Here is a 21492-nt window from a genome sequence, read left to right as displayed (position 1 = left end):
TTTCTCAAATGAATCACCATCTTGCCAACAAGTTGAGCTCTTCTCTTACACAAGCAAATATAACAGAAGCATGTTGTCTTTAGCAGTTACCGTACCCCTAAAACAGTTACTGGGACTGCTATGTAAATACAGTTAGAGGAAGTGTTAGCATTGTAAATGTGTAATTTCAATGTTTTGAAAGAAGAAAAAGAATGGAGATGCTGGGGATTGAACCCAGGACCTCATACATGCGAAGCATGCGCTCTACCACTGAGCTACATCCCCTTCTTTTGCAAACTGTTTTGATGGGAGACCAGATAAGAGACGATATAATATGTAGTCATGTCAAATAACATTTAAATGACTTCCCTGTCTGGGAATCGAACCCCTGCTTTGTGCGTGATAGGTGGGAAATTATACTAGCAAGGATTGGTTGGAAGAAATTTTGAAAAATGTCTGTCCAAAGTCCATCAACAGTTTTTCATAGCACCATCCTGGAGTCCATCTCAGTGATAAGCACACAAATAGGACATGACATCTAATGAAACAAAAATTGATGTGATGAATCCCCGTTAGTGTACAATGGTGAAACATTTAGTAGGTCCAGGGAGACACTGAAAAAACATCAAAATATAACTGTGAGCAACTATAGTAACACAGAACATAACCAAAAATCCATATATATATTTTTAAAAGAAAAAAATGATGGGTTCTTAGAAATCATATTGAACTTAGAATCGCTATTGATTGTCTTCCACTGTCTTAATATACTGTTTCTAATCTTATTTGATGTGATAGAATAAGGGGATATCAAGTGTATTAACCTTTTCCATATGTTGGTATAAAATGTTATCAAAATACCCTCTAGCAGCAAATGTACCAGCCATTTCTGTTAGATGTCTTCCAATATTCCTCGGTTCACTTAAATTCCTCTTTAATTGCATATGCTGATTCAAGGGGAAATTGTTCCCCAATTCTGGAGAACTATTGAAGGTTGTTACAATCAGTAGCTTTTATGTATTTATCAGTTTGTACGGTGTTATCCACTTTAAATCGAAGTCTAAAAAGGGTATTTGTTGATTCTCAACTGTATGTGTGAACCTAATAGTGTGATGCTTTGTATTCAGCTGGTTCACAAAATCAAGGCAACTAAGTAATTCTGTACATTTATCCTGCTAAGATGACTAGTCATAGAAGACCCTATAACTATGAAAGGGTAGATCCAGAGAGTCTGCTGAAGCTAACCTTTCAGAAATTTTACAGTAGGGTTCAGACCAAAGCAAACAACTAGTTACTGTGCAATTTTACTTCTTTTCTAAGATATGGTTTTTCTCAAATGAATCACCATCTTGCCAACAAGTTGAGCTCTTCTCTTACACAAGCAAATATAACAGAAGCATGTTGTCTTTAGCAGTTACCGTACCCCTAAAACAGTTACTGGGACTGCTATGTAAATACAGTTAGAGGAAGTGTTAGCATTGTAAATGTGTAATTTAAATGTTTTGAAAGAAGAAAAAGAATGGAGATGCTGGGGATTGAACCCAGGACCTCATACATGCGAAGCATGCGCTCTACCACTTAGCTACATCCCCTTCTTTTGCAAACCGTTTTGATGGGAGACCAAATAAGAGACGATATAATATGTAGTCATGTCAAATAACATTTAAATGACTTCCCTGTCTGGGAATCGAACCCCTGCTTTGTGCGTGATAGGTGGGAAAATCATACTAGCAAGGATTGGTTGGAAGAAATTTTGAAAAATGTCTGTCCAAAGTCCATCAACAGTTTTTCATAGCACCATCCTGGAGTCCATCTCAGTGATAAGCACACAAATAGGACATGACATCTAATGAAACAAAAATTGATGTGATGAATCCCCGTTAGTGTACAATGGTGAAACATTTAGTAGGTCCAGGGAGACACTGAAAAAACATCAAAATATAACTGTGAGCAACTATAGTAACACAGAACATAACCAAAAATCCATATATATATTTTTAAAAGAAAAAAATGATGGGTTCTTAGAAATCATATTGAACTTAGAATCGCTATTGATTGTCTTCCACTGTCTTAATATACTGTTTCTAATCTTATTTGATGTGATAGAATAAGGGGATATCAAGTGTATTAACCTTTTCCATATGTTGGTATAAAATGTTATCAAAATACCCTCTAGCAGCAAATGTACCAGCCATTTCTGTTAGAAGTCTTCCAATATTCCTGGGTTCACTTGCAATCCTCTTTAATTGCATATGCTGATTCAAGGGGAAATTGTTCCCCAATTCTGGAGAACTATTGAAGGTTGTTACAATCAGTAGCTTTTATGTATTTATCAGTTTGTTCGGTGTTATCCACTTTAAATCGAAGTCTAAAAAGGGTATTTGTTGATTCTCAACTGTATGTGTGAACCTAATAGTGTGATGCTTTGTATTCAGCTGGTTCACAAAATCAAGGCAACTAAGTAATTCTGTACATTTATCCTGCTAAGATGACTAGTCATAGAAGACCCTATAACTATGAAAGGGTAGATCCAGAGAGTCTGCTGAAGCTAACCTTTCAGACATTTTACAGTAGGGTTCAGACCAAAGCAAACAACTAGTTACTGTGCAATTTTACTTCTTTTCTAAGATATGGTTTTTCTCAAATGAATCACCATCTTGCCAACAAGTTGAGCTCTTCTCTTACACAAGCAAATATAACAGAAGCATGTTGTCTTTAGCAGTTACCGTACCCCTAAAACAGTTACTGGGACTGCTATGTAAATACAGTTAGAGGAAGTGTTAGCATTGTAAATGTGTAATTTCAATGTTTTGAAAGAAGAAAAAGAATGGAGATGCTGGGGATTGAACCCAGGACCTCATACATGCGAAGCATGCGCTCTACCACTGAGCTACATCCCCTTCTTTTGCAAACTGTTTTGATGGGAGACCAGATAAGAGACGATATAATATGTAGTCATGTCAAATAACATTTAAATGACTTCCCTGTCTGGGAATCGAACCCCTGCTTTGTGCGTGATAGGTGGGAAATTATACTAGCAAGGATTGGTTGGAAGAAATTTTGAAAAATGTCTGTCCAAAGTCCATCAACAGTTTTTCATAGCACCATCCTGGAGTCCATCTCAGTGATAAGCACACAAATAAGACATGACATCTAATGAAACAAAAATTGATGTGATGAATCCCCGTTAGTGTACAATGGTGAAACATTTAGTAGGTCCAGGGAGACACTGAAAAAACATCAAAATATAACTGTGAGCAACTATAGTAACACAGAACATAACCAAAAATCTATATATATATATTTTTAAAAGAAAAAAATGATGGGTTCTTAGAAATCATATTGAACTTAGAATCGCTATTGATTGTCTTCCACTGTCTTAATATACTGTTTCTAATCTTATTTGATGTGATAGAATAAGGGGATATCAAGTGTATTAACCTTTTCCATATGTTGGTATAAAATGTTATCAAAATACCCTCTAGCAGCAAATGTACCAGCCATTTCTGTTAGAAGTCTTCCAATATTCCTGGGTTCACTTGCAATCCTCTTTAATTGCATACGCTGATTCAAGGGGAAATTGTTCCCCAATTCTGGAGAACTATTGAAGGTTGTTACAATCAGTAGCTTTTATGTATTTATCAGTTTGTACGGTGTTATCCACTTTAAATCGAAGTCTAAAAAGGGTATTTGTTGATTCTCAACTGTATGTGTGAACCTAATAGTGTGATGCTTTGTATTCAGCTGGTTCACAAAATCAAGGCAACTAAGTAATTCTGTACATTTATCCTGCTAAGATGACTAGTCATAGAAGACCCTATAACTATGAAAGGGTAGATCCAGAGAGTCTGCTGAAGCTCACCTTTCAGAAATTTTACAGTAGGGTTCAGACCAAAGCAAACAACTAGTTACTGTGCAATTTTACTTCTTTTCTAAGATATGGTTTTTCTCAAATGAATCACCATCTTGCCAACAAGTTGAGCTCTTCTCTTACACAAGCAAATATAACAGAAGCATGTTGTCTTTAGCAGTTACCGTACCCCTAAAACAGTTACTGGGACTGCTATGTAAATACAGTTAGAGGAAGTGTTAGCATTGTAAATGTGTAATTTCAATGTTTTGAAAGAAGAAAAAGAATGGAGATGCTGGGGATTGAACCCAGGACCTCATACATGCGAAGCATGCGCTCTACCACTGAGCTACATCCCCTTCTTTTGCAAACTGTTTTGATGGGAGACCAGATAAGAGACGATATAATATGTAGTCATGTCAAATAACATTTAAATGACTTCCCTGTCTGGGAATCGAACCCCTGCTTTGTGCGTGATAGGTGGGAAATTATACTAGCAAGGATTGGTTGGAAGAAATTTTGAAAAATGTCTGTCCAAAGTCCATCAACAGTTTTTCATAGCACCATCCTGGAGTCCATCTCAGTGATAAGCACACAAATAGGACATGACATCTAATGAAACAAAAATTGATGTGATGAATCCCCGTTAGTGTACAATGGTGAAACATTTAGTAGGTCCAGGGAGACACTGAAAAAACATCAAAATATAACTGTGAGCAACTATAGTAACACAGAACATAACCAAAAATCCATATATATATTTTTAAAAGAAAAAAATGATGGGTTCTTAGAAATCATATTGAACTTAGAATCGCTATTGATTGTCTTCCACTGTCTTAATATACTGTTTCTAATCTTATTTGATGTGATAGAATAAGGGGATATCAAGTGTATTAACCTTTTCCATATGTTGGTATAAAATGTTATCAAAATACCCTCTAGCAGCAAATGTACCAGCCATTTCTGTTAGATGTCTTCCAATATTCCTCGGTTCACTTAAATTCCTCTTTAATTGCATATGCTGATTCAAGGGGAAATTGTTCCCCAATTCTGGAGAACTATTGAAGGTTGTTACAATCAGTAGCTTTTATGTATTTATCAGTTTGTACGGTGTTATCCACTTTAAATCGAAGTCTAAAAAGGGTATTTGTTGATTCTCAACTGTATGTGTGAACCTAATAGTGTGATGCTTTGTATTCAGCTGGTTCACAAAATCAAGGCAACTAAGTAATTCTGTACATTTATCCTGCTAAGATGACTAGTCATAGAAGACCCTATAACTATGAAAGGGTAGATCCAGAGAGTCTGCTGAAGCTAACCTTTCAGAAATTTTACAGTAGGGTTCAGACCAAAGCAAACAACTAGTTACTGTGCAATTTTACTTCTTTTCTAAGATATGGTTTTTCTCAAATGAATCACCATCTTGCCAACAAGTTGAGCTCTTCTCTTACACAAGCAAATATAACAGAAGCATGTTGTCTTTAGCAGTTACCGTACCCCTAAAACAGTTACTGGGACTGCTATGTAAATACAGTTAGAGGAAGTGTTAGCATTGTAAATGTGTAATTTAAATGTTTTGAAAGAAGAAAAAGAATGGAGATGCTGGGGATTGAACCCAGGACCTCATACATGCGAAGCATGCGCTCTACCACTTAGCTACATCCCCTTCTTTTGCAAACCGTTTTGATGGGAGACCAAATAAGAGACGATATAATATGTAGTCATGTCAAATAACATTTAAATGACTTCCCTGTCTGGGAATCGAACCCCTGCTTTGTGCGTGATAGGTGGGAAAATCATACTAGCAAGGATTGGTTGGAAGAAATTTTGAAAAATGTCTGTCCAAAGTCCATCAACAGTTTTTCATAGCACCATCCTGGAGTCCATCTCAGTGATAAGCACACAAATAGGACATGACATCTAATGAAACAAAAATTGATGTGATGAATCCCCGTTAGTGTACAATGGTGAAACATTTAGTAGGTCCAGGGAGACACTGAAAAAACATCAAAATATAACTGTGAGCAACTATAGTAACACAGAACATAACCAAAAATCCATATATATATTTTTAAAAGAAAAAAATGATGGGTTCTTAGAAATCATATTGAACTTAGAATCGCTATTGATTGTCTTCCACTGTCTTAATATACTGTTTCTAATCTTATTTGATGCGATAGAATAAGGGGATATCAAGTGTATTAACCTTTTCCATATGTTGGTATAAAATGTTATCAAAATACCCTCTAGCAGCAAATGTACCAGCCATTTCTGTTAGAAGTCTTCCAATATTCCTGGGTTCACTTGCAATCCTCTTTAATTGCATACGCTGATTCAAGGGGAAATTGTTCCCCAATTCTGGAGAACTATTGAAGGTTGTTACAATCAGTAGCTTTTATGTATTTATCAGTTTGTACGGTGTTATCCACTTTAAATCGAAGTCTAAAAAGGGTATTTGTTGATTCTCAACTGTATGTGTGAACCTAATAGTGTGATGCTTTGTATTCAGCTGGTTCACAAAATCAAGGCAACTAAGTAATTCTGTACATTTATCCTGCTAAGATGACTAGTCATAGAAGACCCTATAACTATGAAAGGGTAGATCCAGAGAGTCTGCTGAAGCTAACCTTTCAGAAATTTTACAGTAGGGTTCAGACCAAAGCAAACAACTAGTTACTGTGCAATTTTACTTCTTTTCTAAGATATGGTTTTTCTCAAATGAATCACCATCTTGCCAACAAGTTGAGCTCTTCTCTTACACAAGCAAATATAACAGAAGCATGTTGTCTTTAGCAGTTACCGTACCCCTAAAACAGTTACTGGGACTGCTATGTAAATACAGTTAGAGGAAGTGTTAGCATTGTAAATGTGTAATTTAAATGTTTTGAAAGAAGAAAAAGAATGGAGATGCTGGGGATTGAACCCAGGACCTCATACATGCGAAGCATGCGCTCTACCACTTAGCTACATCCCCTTCTTTTGCAAACCGTTTTGATGGGAGACCAAATAAGAGACGATATAATATGTAGTCATGTCAAATAACATTTAAATGACTTCCCTGTCTGGGAATCGAACCCCTGCTTTGTGCGTGATAGGTGGGAAAATCATACTAGCAAGGATTGGTTGGAAGAAATTTTGAAAAATGTCTGTCCAAAGTCCATCAACAGTTTTTCATAGCACCATCCTGGAGTCCATCTCAGTGATAAGCACACAAATAGGACATGACATCTAATGAAACAAAAATTGATGTGATGAATCCCCGTTAGTGTACAATGGTGAAACATTTAGTAGGTCCAGGGAGACACTGAAAAAACATCAAAATATAACTGTGAGCAACTATAGTAACACAGAACATAACCAAAAATCCATATATATATTTTTAAAAGAAAAAAATGATGGGTTCTTAGAAATCATATTGAACTTAGAATCGCTATTGATTGTCTTCCACTGTCTTAATATACTGTTTCTAATCTTATTTGATGTGATAGAATAAGGGGATATCAAGTGTATTAACCTTTTCCATATGTTGGTATAAAATGTTATCAAAATACCCTCTAGCAGCAAATGTACCAGCCATTTCTGTTAGAAGTCTTCCAATATTCCTGGGTTCACTTGCAATCCTCTTTAATTGCATATGCTGATTCAAGGGGAAATTGTTCCCCAATTCTGGAGAACTATTGAAGGTTGTTACAATCAGTAGCTTTTATGTATTTATCAGTTTGTTCGGTGTTATCCACTTTAAATCGAAGTCTAAAAAGGGTATTTGTTGATTCTCAACTGTATGTGTGAACCTAATAGTGTGATGCTTTGTATTCAGCTGGTTCACAAAATCAAGGCAACTAAGTAATTCTGTACATTTATCCTGCTAAGATGACTAGTCATAGAAGACCCTATAACTATGAAAGGGTAGATCCAGAGAGTCTGCTGAAGCTAACCTTTCAGACATTTTACAGTAGGGTTCAGACCAAAGCAAACAACTAGTTACTGTGCAATTTTACTTCTTTTCTAAGATATGGTTTTTCTCAAATGAATCACCATCTTGCCAACAAGTTGAGCTCTTCTCTTACACAAGCAAATATAACAGAAGCATGTTGTCTTTAGCAGTTACCGTACCCCTAAAACAGTTACTGGGACTGCTATGTAAATACAGTTAGAGGAAGTGTTAGCATTGTAAATGTGTAATTTCAATGTTTTGAAAGAAGAAAAAGAATGGAGATGCTGGGGATTGAACCCAGGACCTCATACATGCGAAGCATGCGCTCTACCACTGAGCTACATCCCCTTCTTTTGCAAACTGTTTTGATGGGAGACCAGATAAGAGACGATATAATATGTAGTCATGTCAAATAACATTTAAATGACTTCCCTGTCTGGGAATCGAACCCCTGCTTTGTGCGTGATAGGTGGGAAATTATACTAGCAAGGATTGGTTGGAAGAAATTTTGAAAAATGTCTGTCCAAAGTCCATCAACAGTTTTTCATAGCACCATCCTGGAGTCCATCTCAGTGATAAGCACACAAATAGGACATGACATCTAATGAAACAAAAATTGATGTGATGAATCCCCGTTAGTGTACAATGGTGAAACATTTAGTAGGTCCAGGGAGACACTGAAAAAACATCAAAATATAACTGTGAGCAACTATAGTAACACAGAACATAACCAAAAATCTATATATATATATTTTTAAAAGAAAAAAATGATGGGTTCTTAGAAATCATATTGAACTTAGAATCGCTATTGATTGTCTTCCACTGTCTTAATATACTGTTTCTAATCTTATTTGATGTGATAGAATAAGGGGATATCAAGTGTATTAACCTTTTCCATATGTTGGTATAAAATGTTATCAAAATACCCTCTAGCAGCAAATGTACCAGCCATTTCTGTTAGAAGTCTTCCAATATTCCTGGGTTCACTTGCAATCCTCTTTAATTGCATACGCTGATTCAAGGGGAAATTGTTCCCCAATTCTGGAGAACTATTGAAGGTTGTTACAATCAGTAGCTTTTATGTATTTATCAGTTTGTACGGTGTTATCCACTTTAAATCGAAGTCTAAAAAGGGTATTTGTTGATTCTCAACTGTATGTGTGAACCTAATAGTGTGATGCTTTGTATTCAGCTGGTTCACAAAATCAAGGCAACTAAGTAATTCTGTACATTTATCCTGCTAAGATGACTAGTCATAGAAGACCCTATAACTATGAAAGGGTAGATCCAGAGAGTCTGCTGAAGCTCACCTTTCAGAAATTTTACAGTAGGGTTCAGACCAAAGCAAACAACTAGTTACTGTGCAATTTTACTTCTTTTCTAAGATATGGTTTTTCTCAAATGAATCACCATCTTGCCAACAAGTTGAGCTCTTCTCTTACACAAGCAAATATAACAGAAGCATGTTGTCTTTAGCAGTTACCGTACCCCTAAAACAGTTACTGGGACTGCTATGTAAATACAGTTAGAGGAAGTGTTAGCATTGTAAATGTGTAATTTCAATGTTTTGAAAGAAGAAAAAGAATGGAGATGCTGGGGATTGAACCCAGGACCTCATACATGCGAAGCATGCGCTCTACCACTGAGCTACATCCCCTTCTTTTGCAAACTGTTTTGATGGGAGACCAGATAAGAGACGATATAATATGTAGTCATGTCAAATAACATTTAAATGACTTCCCTGTCTGGGAATCGAACCCCTGCTTTGTGCGTGATAGGTGGGAAATTATACTAGCAAGGATTGGTTGGAAGAAATTTTGAAAAATGTCTGTCCAAAGTCCATCAACAGTTTTTCATAGCACCATCCTGGAGTCCATCTCAGTGATAAGCACACAAATAGGACATGACATCTAATGAAACAAAAATTGATGTGATGAATCCCCGTTAGTGTACAATGGTGAAACATTTAGTAGGTCCAGGGAGACACTGAAAAAACATCAAAATATAACTGTGAGCAACTATAGTAACACAGAACATAACCAAAAATCCATATATATATTTTTAAAAGAAAAAAATGATGGGTTCTTAGAAATCATATTGAACTTAGAATCGCTATTGATTGTCTTCCACTGTCTTAATATACTGTTTCTAATCTTATTTGATGTGATAGAATAAGGGGATATCAAGTGTATTAACCTTTTCCATATGTTGGTATAAAATGTTATCAAAATACCCTCTAGCAGCAAATGTACCAGCCATTTCTGTTAGATGTCTTCCAATATTCCTCGGTTCACTTAAATTCCTCTTTAATTGCATATGCTGATTCAAGGGGAAATTGTTCCCCAATTCTGGAGAACTATTGAAGGTTGTTACAATCAGTAGCTTTTATGTATTTATCAGTTTGTACGGTGTTATCCACTTTAAATCGAAGTCTAAAAAGGGTATTTGTTGATTCTCAACTGTATGTGTGAACCTAATAGTGTGATGCTTTGTATTCAGCTGGTTCACAAAATCAAGGCAACTAAGTAATTCTGTACATTTATCCTGCTAAGATGACTAGTCATAGAAGACCCTATAACTATGAAAGGGTAGATCCAGAGAGTCTGCTGAAGCTAACCTTTCAGAAATTTTACAGTAGGGTTCAGACCAAAGCAAACAACTAGTTACTGTGCAATTTTACTTCTTTTCTAAGATATGGTTTTTCTCAAATGAATCACCATCTTGCCAACAAGTTGAGCTCTTCTCTTACACAAGCAAATATAACAGAAGCATGTTGTCTTTAGCAGTTACCGTACCCCTAAAACAGTTACTGGGACTGCTATGTAAATACAGTTAGAGGAAGTGTTAGCATTGTAAATGTGTAATTTAAATGTTTTGAAAGAAGAAAAAGAATGGAGATGCTGGGGATTGAACCCAGGACCTCATACATGCGAAGCATGCGCTCTACCACTTAGCTACATCCCCTTCTTTTGCAAACCGTTTTGATGGGAGACCAAATAAGAGACGATATAATATGTAGTCATGTCAAATAACATTTAAATGACTTCCCTGTCTGGGAATCGAACCCCTGCTTTGTGCGTGATAGGTGGGAAAATCATACTAGCAAGGATTGGTTGGAAGAAATTTTGAAAAATGTCTGTCCAAAGTCCATCAACAGTTTTTCATAGCACCATCCTGGAGTCCATCTCAGTGATAAGCACACAAATAGGACATGACATCTAATGAAACAAAAATTGATGTGATGAATCCCCGTTAGTGTACAATGGTGAAACATTTAGTAGGTCCAGGGAGACACTGAAAAAACATCAAAATATAACTGTGAGCAACTATAGTAACACAGAACATAACCAAAAATCCATATATATATTTTTAAAAGAAAAAAATGATGGGTTCTTAGAAATCATATTGAACTTAGAATCGCTATTGATTGTCTTCCACTGTCTTAATATACTGTTTCTAATCTTATTTGATGCGATAGAATAAGGGGATATCAAGTGTATTAACCTTTTCCATATGTTGGTATAAAATGTTATCAAAATACCCTCTAGCAGCAAATGTACCAGCCATTTCTGTTAGAAGTCTTCCAATATTCCTGGGTTCACTTGCAATCCTCTTTAATTGCATACGCTGATTCAAGGGGAAATTGTTCCCCAATTCTGGAGAACTATTGAAGGTTGTTACAATCAGTAGCTTTTATGTATTTATCAGTTTGTACGGTGTTATCCACTTTAAATCGAAGTCTAAAAAGGGTATTTGTTGATTCTCAACTGTAAGTGTGAACCTAATAGTGTGATGCTTTGTATTCAGCTGGTTCACAAAATCAGGGCAACTAAGTAATTCTGTACATTTATCCTGCTAAGATGACTAGTCATAGAAGACCCTATAACTATGAAAGGGTAGATCCAGAGAGTCTGCTGAAGCTAACCTTTCAGAAATTTTACAGTAGGGTTCAGACCAAAGCAAACAACTAGTTACTGTGCAATTTTACTTCTTTTCTAAGATATGGTTTTTCTCAAATGAATCACCATCTTGCCAACAAGTTGAGCTCTTCTCTTACACAAGCAAATATAACAGAAGCATGTTGTCTTTAGCAGTTACCGTACCCCTAAAACAGTTACTGGGACTGCTATGTAAATACAGTTAGAGGAAGTGTTAGCATTGTAAATGTGTAATTTCAATGTTTTGAAAGAAGAAAAAGAATGGAGATGCTGGGGATTGAACCCAGGACCTCATACATGCGAAGCATGCGCTCTACCACTGAGCTACATCCCCTTCTTTTGCAAACTGTTTTGATGGGAGACCAGATAAGAGACGATATAATATGTAGTCATGTCAAATAACATTTAAATGACTTCCCTGTCTGGGAATCGAACCCCCTGCTTTGTGCGTGATAGGTGGGAAATTATACTAGCAAGGATTGGTTGGAAGAAATTTTGAAAAATGTCTGTCCAAAGTCCATCAACAGTTTTTCATAGCACCATCCTGGAGTCCATCTCAGTGATAAGCACACAAATAGGACATGACATCTAATGAAACAAAAATTGATGTGATGAATCCCCGTTAGTGTACAATGGTGAAACATTTAGTAGGTCCAGGGAGACACTGAAAAAACATCAAAATATAACTGTGAGCAACTATAGTAACACAGAACATAACCAAAAATCCATATATATATTTTTAAAAGAAAAAAATGATGGGTTCTTAGAAATCATATTGAACTTAGAATCGCTATTGATTGTCTTCCACTGTCTTAATATACTGTTTCTAATCTTATTTGATGCGATAGAATAAGGGGATATCAAGTGTATTAACCTTTTCCATATGTTGGTATAAAATGTTATCAAAATACCCTCTAGCAGCAAATGTGCCAGCCATTTCTGTTAGAAGTCTTCCAATATTCCTGGGTTCACTTGCAATCCTCTTTAATTGCATACGCTGATTCAAGGGGAAATTGTTCCCCAATTCTGGAGAACTATTGAAGGTTGTTACAATCAGTAGCTTTTATGTATTTATCAGTTTGTACGGTGTTATCCACTTTAAATCGAAGTCTAAAAAGGGTATTTGTTGATTCTCAACTGTAAGTGTGAACCTAATAGTGTGATGCTTTGTATTCAGCTGGTTCACAAAATCAGGGCAACTAAGTAATTCTGTACATTTATCCTGCTAAGATGACTAGTCATAGAAGACCCTATAACTATGAAAGGGTAGATCCAGAGAGTCTGCTGAAGCTAACCTTTCAGAAATTTTACAGTAGGGTTCAGACCAAAGCAAACAACTAGTTACTGTGCAATTTTACTTCTTTTCTAAGATACAGTATGGTTTTTCTCAAATGAATCACCATCTTGCCAACAAGTTGAGCTCTTCTCTTACACAAGCAAATATAACAGAAGCATGTTGTCTTTAGCAGTTACCGTACCCCTAAAACAGTTACTGGGACTGCTATGTAAATACAGTTAGAGGAAGTGTTAGCATTGTAAATGTGTAATTTCAATGTTTTGAAAGAAGAAAAAGAATGGAGATGCTGGGGATTGAACCCAGGACCTCATACATGCGAAGCATGCGCTCTACCACTGAGCTACATCCCCTTCTTTTGCAAACTGTTTTGATGGGAGACCAGATAAGAGACGATATAATATGTAGTCATGTCAAATAACATTTAAATGACTTCCCTGTCTGGGAATCGAACCCCCTGCTTTGTGCGTGATAGGTGGGAAATTATACTAGCAAGGATTGGTTGGAAGAAATTTTGAAAAATGTCTGTCCAAAGTCCATCAACAGTTTTTCATAGCACCATCCTGGAGTCCATCTCAGTGATAAGCACACAAATAGGACATGACATCTAATGAAACAAAAATTGATGTGATGAATCCCCGTTAGTGTACAATGGTGAAACATTTAGTAGGTCCAGGGAGACACTGAAAAAACATCAAAATATAACTGTGAGCAACTATAGTAACACAGAACATAACCAAAAATCCATATATATATTTTTAAAAGAAAAAAATGATGGGTTCTTAGAAATCATATTGAACTTAGAATCGCTATTGATTGTCTTCCACTGTCTTAATATACTGTTTCTAATCTTATTTGATGCGATAGAATAAGGGGATATCAAGTGTATTAACCTTTTCCATATGTTGGTATAAAATGTTATCAAAATACCCTCTAGCAGCAAATGTGCCAGCCATTTCTGTTAGAAGTCTTCCAATATTCCTGGGTTCACTTGCAATCCTCTTTAATTGCATACGCTGATTCAAGGGGAAATTGTTCCCCAATTCTGGAGAACTATTGAAGGTTGTTACAATCAGTAGCTTTTATGTATTTATCAGTTTGTACGGTGTTATCCACTTTAAATCGAAGTCTAAAAAGGGTATTTGTTGATTCTCAACTGTAAGTGTGAACCTAATAGTGTGATGCTTTGTATTCAGCTGGTTCACAAAATCAAGGCAACTAAGTAATTCTGTACATTTATCCTGCTAAGATGACTAGTCATAGAAGACCCTATAACTATGAAAGGGTAGATCCAGAGAGTCTGCTGAAGCTAACCTTTCAGACATTTTACAGTAGGGTTCAGACCAAAGCAAACAACTAGTTACTGTGCAATTTTACTTCTTTTCTAAGATATGGTTTTTCTCAAATGAATCACCATCGTGCCAACAAGTTGAGCTCTTCTCTTACACAAGCAAATATAACAGAAGCATGTTGTCTTTAGCAGTTACCGTACCCCTAAAACAGTTACTGGGACTGCTATGTAAATACAGTTAGAGGAAGTGTTAGCATTGTAAATGTGTAATTTCAATGTTTTGAAAGAAGAAAAAGAATGGAGATGCTGGGGATTGAACCCAGGACCTCATACATGCAAAGCATGCGCTCTACCAGTGAGCTACATCCCCTTCTTTTGCAAACTGTTTTGATGGGAGACCAAATAAGAGACGATATACTATGTAGTCATGTCAAATAACATTTAAATGACTTCCCTGTCTGGGAATCGAACCCCTGATTTGTGCGTGATAGGTGGGAAATTATACAAGCAAGGTTTGGTTGGAAGAAATTTTGAAAAATGTCTGTCCAAAGTCCATCAACAGTTTTTCATAGCACCATCCTGGAGTCCATCTCAGTGATAAGCACACAAATAGGACATGACATCTAATGAAAAAAAAATTGATGTGATGAATCCCCGTTAGTGTACAATGGTGAAACATTTAGTAGGTCCAGGGAGACACTGAAAAAACATCAAAATATAACTGTGAGCAACTATAATAAAGAAAAACCTGGCGCCAGATAGTCAGTGGAATGTCCTGTACTCCTCAAGGGAACCGCACACTTGCTCGACAGACCATGCAAAGAAAAGAACACAAACAAACAAAAATCATAGCGCAACACTGTGGGGTAAGCAGTATTGAACTAATACACATAAACAGTTATGAATCCTAGCGATAATTAAAACAATTTTTTTTTTATTATTAAAAAGAACTATGCCAAGACCGACTATGGCAAATACAAAGAACCGCAGGTCATCCGGAGCACAAAAATTGGAGCCCTACTTACATACAGCTAGATTAAGCTCGCATGGTAGGAACAAGTCCTAAGTAGAGATGATCTCCCTGGCGGGTGATGCCTCTGCTCCACTGCGGCTCAGACACCAGTCAGTCCTTCGATGGTAACCGGAACAGCTCCGGCCGTGGGGGCTGGTGTGCGGGGTCCACAGCTCTGCACCGCGTGTAGACACACGCCTCACTTCCTCCTACGGAACAACAGGAAGTCTCTGCGTGCCCGCGCGCGATAGTGCCTGTTGTCTTAAAGGAACAGCTGGCTAGCTGAAGGGAAAGCTGGGCTCCAAATGCCAAATGTCCTCAAACGTCCAAAGTCAGTCAGATAGTGGCTGTGCCACTAGCCCTACGCGTTTCGTAGATGTCACTCTACTTCCTCAGGGGCTGAAAACAATGATACTTGGTGACACATAGATATACCCTATCCAATTAAAATTAATTGATCGTTTATAATTAAAACAGCCTGTATGTCATTAGTACCAAATCACTACATGGACTCTTAGACATACATGACATCAAACACATAAAAAACACATATAAAACACATAAAAACAACAGTGCCAACATATGCCAAAGCATGTATATACCCTAATGACATATGTATATTCAATAAACCAATAGTGGTATGAAGATATTCAAACTCTCCCCTTGGGTATATATAATTGCTACACAAACTCCTTCTGCTCTTAATTCAGCAGGTGCTGCACTAGTCACTGACACAAAAGTTAACTCTCTCCTCACTTTTATCACTAGACCAATCTAATTCCCTAAGAAAGAACCCAATTCAAAATCTATGTTAAGACCATTGGGGGACAGGGTCTTCAGTTCAAAGATCCAAAAGGCCTCACGTCTGTTTATATGTTTAATAATGTCCCCACCTCTCCAGTCTGGAGTACATAACTCAATGGGTTGACAGACCAGGCCCTTTGGGTCTTTGCCGTGATGCAGCAGAAAATGGTGGGACACACTGTGCGTTGTTAGACCTTTCTTTATGTTATAGACATGTTCGTACATACGTCTTTGGAAGGTTCTACCAGTGCGTCCCACATATTGCAAGCCGCATGGGCATTGCAACATATAGATTACAAATTGCGATTTGCATGTAATGTGCGACATAATCTTGTATAGTTTATCAGTAACATTAGATCTAAACTCAATGCTACACCTACTGTATTTACATGCTATGCACTTTTTGCATGGTTTGAACCCATTAGGACCCTTTGTGGTTAGCATTTTATCCTTCCCTTGATGTAACGGACAACTAGGTGCCAATTTGTTTTTAAAATTATTTGCTTTTTTAAAAATAATAGAAGGTCTTGGAGTTAGTACCTGTGAAAGTGTAGCGTCCTGTAGCAAAATTGGCCAGTGCTTGGCAAAGATGTTTCTTATTCTTGGGGCCATAGCGTTATACTGGGTAATGAAAGAGATGTTGTTCCTTCCTTGATCTAACCCTTTCTCTTTATATTGAAGGAGCTTATTCCTGTCCATATCTTGGACCAGGGATATTGTGCTCTCTAGTTCTTCAATAGGGTAATTCCTTTCAAGAAATTTTTCTTTAAGTTCATCCGCCTGTACCGCAAATGTCTCCAAATTTGAGCAATTGCGCCTCAGCCGGATGAACTGCCCTTTGGGGATGTTCTTAATCCATTGCGGATTATGGTGACTGTTGGCCATGACATAATTGTTGGCCTGTACAGGTTTAAAATATGTTGGAGTGTGTATTTGATCATCAATGATGTTAATATTGAGATCTAAGAAATTAATAGTGTTCTTATCATACTGGCAAACAAATCTCAAATTTCTTTCGTTCGCATTGAGGTATAAGATAAATTCCTCTAATACCTCCAAATCCCCATCCCAAATAAATATAACGTCATCAATGTAGCGCCGCCAGAGCACGAGGTTGGCACCAAATGGGCAATTATTCCAAATGACCTCCTTCTCCCATTGCCCCATAAAGCAACTATAGTAACACAGAACATAACCAAAAATCCATATATATATATTTTTAAAAGAAAAAAATGATGGGTTCTTAGAAATCATATTGAACTTAGAATCGCTATTGATTGTCTTCCACTGTCTTAATATACTGGACCTCATACATGCGAAGCATGCGCTCTACCACTGAGCTACATCCCCTTCTTTTGCAAACTGTTTTGATGGGAGAACAAATAAGAGACGATATAATATGTAGTCATGTCAAATAACATTTAAATGACTTCCCTGTCTGGGAATCGAACCCCTGCTTTGCGCGTGATAGGTGGAAAATTATACTAGCAAGGATTGGTTGGAAGAAATTTTGAAAAATGTCTGTCCAAAGTCCATCAACAGTTTTTCATAGCACCATCCTGGACTCCATCTCAGTGATAAGCACACAAATAGGACATGACATCTAATGAAACAAAAATTGATGTGATGAATCCCCGTTAGTGTACAATGGTGAAACATTTAGTAGGTCCAGGGAGACACTGAAAAAACATCAAAATATAACTGTGAGCAACTATAGTAACACAGAACATAACCAAAAATCCATATATATATTTTTAAAAGAAAAAAATGATGGGTTCTTAGAAATCATATTGAACTTAGAATCGCTATTGATTGTCTTCCACTGTCTTAATATACTGTTTCTAATCTTATTTGATGCGATAGAATAAGGGGATATCAAGTGTATTAACCTTTTCCATATGTTGGTATAAAATGTTATCAAAATACCCTCTAGCAGCAAATGTACCAGCCATTTCTGTTAGAAGTCTTCCAATATTCCTGGGTTCACTTGCAATCCTCTTTAATTGCATACGCTGATTCAAGGGGAAATTGTTCCCCAATTCTGGAGAACTATTGAAGGTTGTTACAATCAGTAGCTTTTATGTATTTATCAGTTTGTACGGTGTTATCCACTTTAAATCGAAGTCTAAAAAGGGTATTTGTTGATTCTCAACTGTAAGTGTGAACCTAATAGTGTGATGCTTTGTATTCAGCTGGTTCACAAAATCAAGGCAACTAAGTAATTCTGTACATTTATCCTGCTAAGATGACTAGTCATAGAAGACCCTATAACTATGAAAGGGTAGATCCAGAGAGTCTGCTGAAGCTAACCTTTCAGACATTTTACAGTAGGGTTCAGACCAAAGCAAACAACTAGTTACTGTGCAATTTTACTTCTTTTCTAAGATATGGTTTTTCTCAAATGAATCACCATCTTGCCAACAAGTTGAGCTCTTCTCTTACACAAGCAAATATAACAGAAGCATGTTGTCTTTAGCAGTTACCGTACCCCTAAAACAGTTACTGGGACTGCTATGTAAATACAGTTAGAGGAAGTGTTAGCATTGTAAATGTGTAATTTCAATGTTTTGAAAGAAGAAAAAGAATGGAGATGCTGAGGATTGAACCCAGGACCTCATACATGCAAAGCATGCGCTCTACCACTGAGCTACATCCCCTTCTTTTGCAAACTGTTTTGATGGGAGACCAAATAAGAGACGATATAATATGTAGTCATGTCAAATAACATTTAAATGACTTCCCTGTCTGGGAATCGAACCCCTGCTTTGTGCGTGATAGGTGGGAAAATCATACTAGCAAGGATTGGTTGGAAGAAATTTTGAAAAATGTCTGTCCAAAGTCCATCAACAGTTTTTCATAGCACCATCCTGGAGTCCATCTCAGTGATAAGCACACAAATAGGACATGACATCTAATGAAACAAAAATTGATGTGATGAATCCCCGTTAGTGTACAATGGTGAAACATTTAGTAGGTCCAGGGAGACACTGAAAAAACATCAAAATATAACTGTGAGCAACTATAGTAACACAGAACATAACCAAAAATCCATATATATATTTTTAAAAGAAAAAAATGATGGGTTCTTAGAAATCATATTGAACTTAGAATCGCTATTGATTGTCTTCCACTGTCTTAATATACTGTTTCTAATCTTATTTGATGTGATAGAATAAGGGGATATCAAGTGTATTAACCTTTTCCATATGTTGGTATAAAATGTTATCAAAATACCCTCTAGCAGCAAATGTGCCAGCCATTTCTGTTAGAAGTCTTCCAATATTCCTGGGTTCACTTGCAATCCTCTTTAATTGCATACGCTGATTCAAGGGGAAATTGTTCCCCAATTCTGGAGAACTATTGAAGGTTGTTACAATCAGTAGCTTTTATGTATTTATCAGTTTGTACGGTGTTATCCACTTTAAATCGAAGTCTAAAAAGGGTATTTGTTGATTCTCAACTGTAAGTGTGAACCTAATAGTGTGATGCTTTGTATTCAGCTGGTTCACAAAATCAAGGCAACTAAGTAATTCTGTACATTTATCCTGCTAAGATGACTAGTCATAGAAGACCCTATAACTATGAAAGGGTAGATCCAGAGAGTCTGCTGAAGCTAACCTTTCAGACATTTTACAGTAGGGTTCAGACCAAAGCAAACAACTAGTTACTGTGCAATTTTACTTCTTTTCTAAGATATGGTTTTTCTCAAATGAATCACCATCTTGCCAACAAGTTGAGCTCTTCTCTTACACAAGCAAATATAACAGAAGCATGTTGTCTTTAGCAGTTACCGTACCCCTAAAACAGTTACTGGGACTGCTATGTAAATACAGTTAGAGGAAGTGTTAGCATTGTAAATGTGTAATTTCAATGTTTTGAAAGAAGAAAAAGAATGGAGATGCTGGGGATTGAACCCAGGACCTCATACATGCAAAGCATGCACTCTACCACTGAGCTACATCCCCTTCTTTTGCAAACTGTTTTGATGGGAGACCAAATAAGAGACGATACAATATGTAGTCATGTAAAATAACATTTAAATGACTTCCCTGTCTGGGAATCGAACCCCTGCTTGTGCGTGATAGGTGGGAAATTATACTAGCAAGGATTGGTTGGAAGAAATTTTGAAAAATGTCTGTCCAAAGTCCATCAACAGTTTTTCATAGCACCATCCTGGACTCCATCTCAGTGATAAGCACACAAATAGGACATGACATCTAATGAAACAAAAATTGATGTGATGAATCCCCGTTAGTGTACAATGGTGAAACATTTAGTAGGTCCAGGGAGACACTGAAAAAACATCAAAATATAACTGTGAGCAACTATAGTAACACAGAATATAACCAAAAATCCATATATATATTTTTAAAAGAAAAAAATGATGGGTTCTTAGAAATCATATTGAACTTAGAATCGCTATTGATTGTCTTCCACTGTCTTAATATACTGTTTCTAATCTTATTTGATGCGATAGAATAAGGGGATATCAAGTGTATTAACCTTTTCCATATGTTGGTATAAAATGTTATCAAAATACCCTCTAGCAGCAAATGTACCAGCCATTTCTGTTAGAAGTCTTCCAATATTCCTGGGTTCACTTGCAATCCTCTTTAATTGCATACGCTGATTCAAGGGGAAATTGTTCCCCAATTCTGGAGAACTATTGAAGGTTGTTACAATCAGTAGCTTTTATGTATTTATCAGTTTGTACGGTGTTATCCACTTTAAATCGAAGTCTAAAAAGGGTATTTGTTGATTCTCAACTGTAAGTGTGAACCTAATAGTGTGATGCTTTGTATTCAGCTGGTTCACAAAATCAAGGCAACTAAGTAATTCTGTACATTTATCCTGCTAAAATGACTAGTCATAGAAGACCCTATAACTGTGAAAGGGTAGACCCAGAGAGTCTGCTGAAGCTAACCTTTCAGACATTTTACAGTAGGGTTCAGACCAAAGCAAACAACTAGTTACTGTGCAATTTTACTTCTTTTCTAAGATATGGTTTTTCTCAAATGAATCACCATCTTGCCAACAAGTTGAGCTCTTCTCTTACACAAGCAAATATAACAGAAGCATGTTGTTTTTAGCAGTTACCGTACCCCTAAAACAGTTACTGGGACTGCTATGTAAATACAGTTAGAGGAAGTGTTTGCATTGTAAATGTGTAATTTCAATGTTTTGAAAGAAGAAAAAGAATGGAGATGCTGGGGATTGAACCCAGGACCTCATACATGCGAAGCATGCGCTCTACCACTGAGCTATATCCCCTTCTTTTGCAAACTGTTTTGATGGGAGACCAAATAAGAGACGATACAATATGTAGTCATGTCAAATAACATTTGAATGACTTCCCTGTCTGGGAATCGAACCCCTGCTTGTGCGTGATA

At 36.7% G+C, this 21492-nt stretch overlaps 15 non-coding genes across 15 annotated transcripts; all 15 read right to left on the bottom strand.

Annotated features, from left to right (window-relative positions):
• Positions 1–192: 192 nt before the first annotated feature.
• TRNAA-CGC (transfer RNA alanine (anticodon CGC)) lies at positions 193–264 on the bottom strand. Its single transcript has one exon. It is a non-coding gene; the product is annotated as a tRNA-Ala (tRNA).
• Positions 265–1499: 1235 nt separating this feature from the next.
• Positions 1500–1571, bottom strand: TRNAA-CGC (transfer RNA alanine (anticodon CGC)). The gene has a single exon. It is a non-coding gene; the product is annotated as a tRNA-Ala (tRNA).
• Positions 1572–2807: 1236 nt separating this feature from the next.
• On the bottom strand, positions 2808–2879 carry TRNAA-CGC (transfer RNA alanine (anticodon CGC)). The gene has a single exon. It is a non-coding gene; the product is annotated as a tRNA-Ala (tRNA).
• Positions 2880–4116: 1237 nt separating this feature from the next.
• On the bottom strand, positions 4117–4188 carry TRNAA-CGC (transfer RNA alanine (anticodon CGC)). The gene has a single exon. It is a non-coding gene; the product is annotated as a tRNA-Ala (tRNA).
• Positions 4189–5423: 1235 nt separating this feature from the next.
• TRNAA-CGC (transfer RNA alanine (anticodon CGC)) lies at positions 5424–5495 on the bottom strand. The gene has a single exon. It is a non-coding gene; the product is annotated as a tRNA-Ala (tRNA).
• Positions 5496–6731: 1236 nt separating this feature from the next.
• On the bottom strand, positions 6732–6803 carry TRNAA-CGC (transfer RNA alanine (anticodon CGC)). Its single transcript has one exon. It is a non-coding gene; the product is annotated as a tRNA-Ala (tRNA).
• Positions 6804–8039: 1236 nt separating this feature from the next.
• TRNAA-CGC (transfer RNA alanine (anticodon CGC)) lies at positions 8040–8111 on the bottom strand. Its single transcript has one exon. It is a non-coding gene; the product is annotated as a tRNA-Ala (tRNA).
• Positions 8112–9348: 1237 nt separating this feature from the next.
• TRNAA-CGC (transfer RNA alanine (anticodon CGC)) lies at positions 9349–9420 on the bottom strand. Its single transcript has one exon. It is a non-coding gene; the product is annotated as a tRNA-Ala (tRNA).
• A 1235-nt stretch (positions 9421–10655) lies between these two features.
• On the bottom strand, positions 10656–10727 carry TRNAA-CGC (transfer RNA alanine (anticodon CGC)). The gene has a single exon. It is a non-coding gene; the product is annotated as a tRNA-Ala (tRNA).
• A 1236-nt stretch (positions 10728–11963) lies between these two features.
• Positions 11964–12035, bottom strand: TRNAA-CGC (transfer RNA alanine (anticodon CGC)). The gene has a single exon. It is a non-coding gene; the product is annotated as a tRNA-Ala (tRNA).
• A 1241-nt stretch (positions 12036–13276) lies between these two features.
• TRNAA-CGC (transfer RNA alanine (anticodon CGC)) lies at positions 13277–13348 on the bottom strand. Its single transcript has one exon. It is a non-coding gene; the product is annotated as a tRNA-Ala (tRNA).
• Positions 13349–14584: 1236 nt separating this feature from the next.
• Positions 14585–14656, bottom strand: TRNAA-UGC (transfer RNA alanine (anticodon UGC)). The gene has a single exon. It is a non-coding gene; the product is annotated as a tRNA-Ala (tRNA).
• Positions 14657–18687: 4031 nt separating this feature from the next.
• On the bottom strand, positions 18688–18759 carry TRNAA-UGC (transfer RNA alanine (anticodon UGC)). The gene has a single exon. It is a non-coding gene; the product is annotated as a tRNA-Ala (tRNA).
• Positions 18760–19995: 1236 nt separating this feature from the next.
• Positions 19996–20067, bottom strand: TRNAA-UGC (transfer RNA alanine (anticodon UGC)). Its single transcript has one exon. It is a non-coding gene; the product is annotated as a tRNA-Ala (tRNA).
• Positions 20068–21301: 1234 nt separating this feature from the next.
• On the bottom strand, positions 21302–21373 carry TRNAA-CGC (transfer RNA alanine (anticodon CGC)). The gene has a single exon. It is a non-coding gene; the product is annotated as a tRNA-Ala (tRNA).
• Between the last annotated feature and the right edge of the window lie 119 nt (positions 21374–21492).

This window comes from Ascaphus truei, chromosome 19 (genome assembly GCF_040206685.1).
Source record: "Ascaphus truei isolate aAscTru1 chromosome 19, aAscTru1.hap1, whole genome shotgun sequence".
NCBI classification, from domain to species: Eukaryota; Metazoa; Chordata; class Amphibia; order Anura; family Ascaphidae; genus Ascaphus; species Ascaphus truei.
This window is presented reverse-complemented; position numbering and strand designations above follow the sequence as displayed.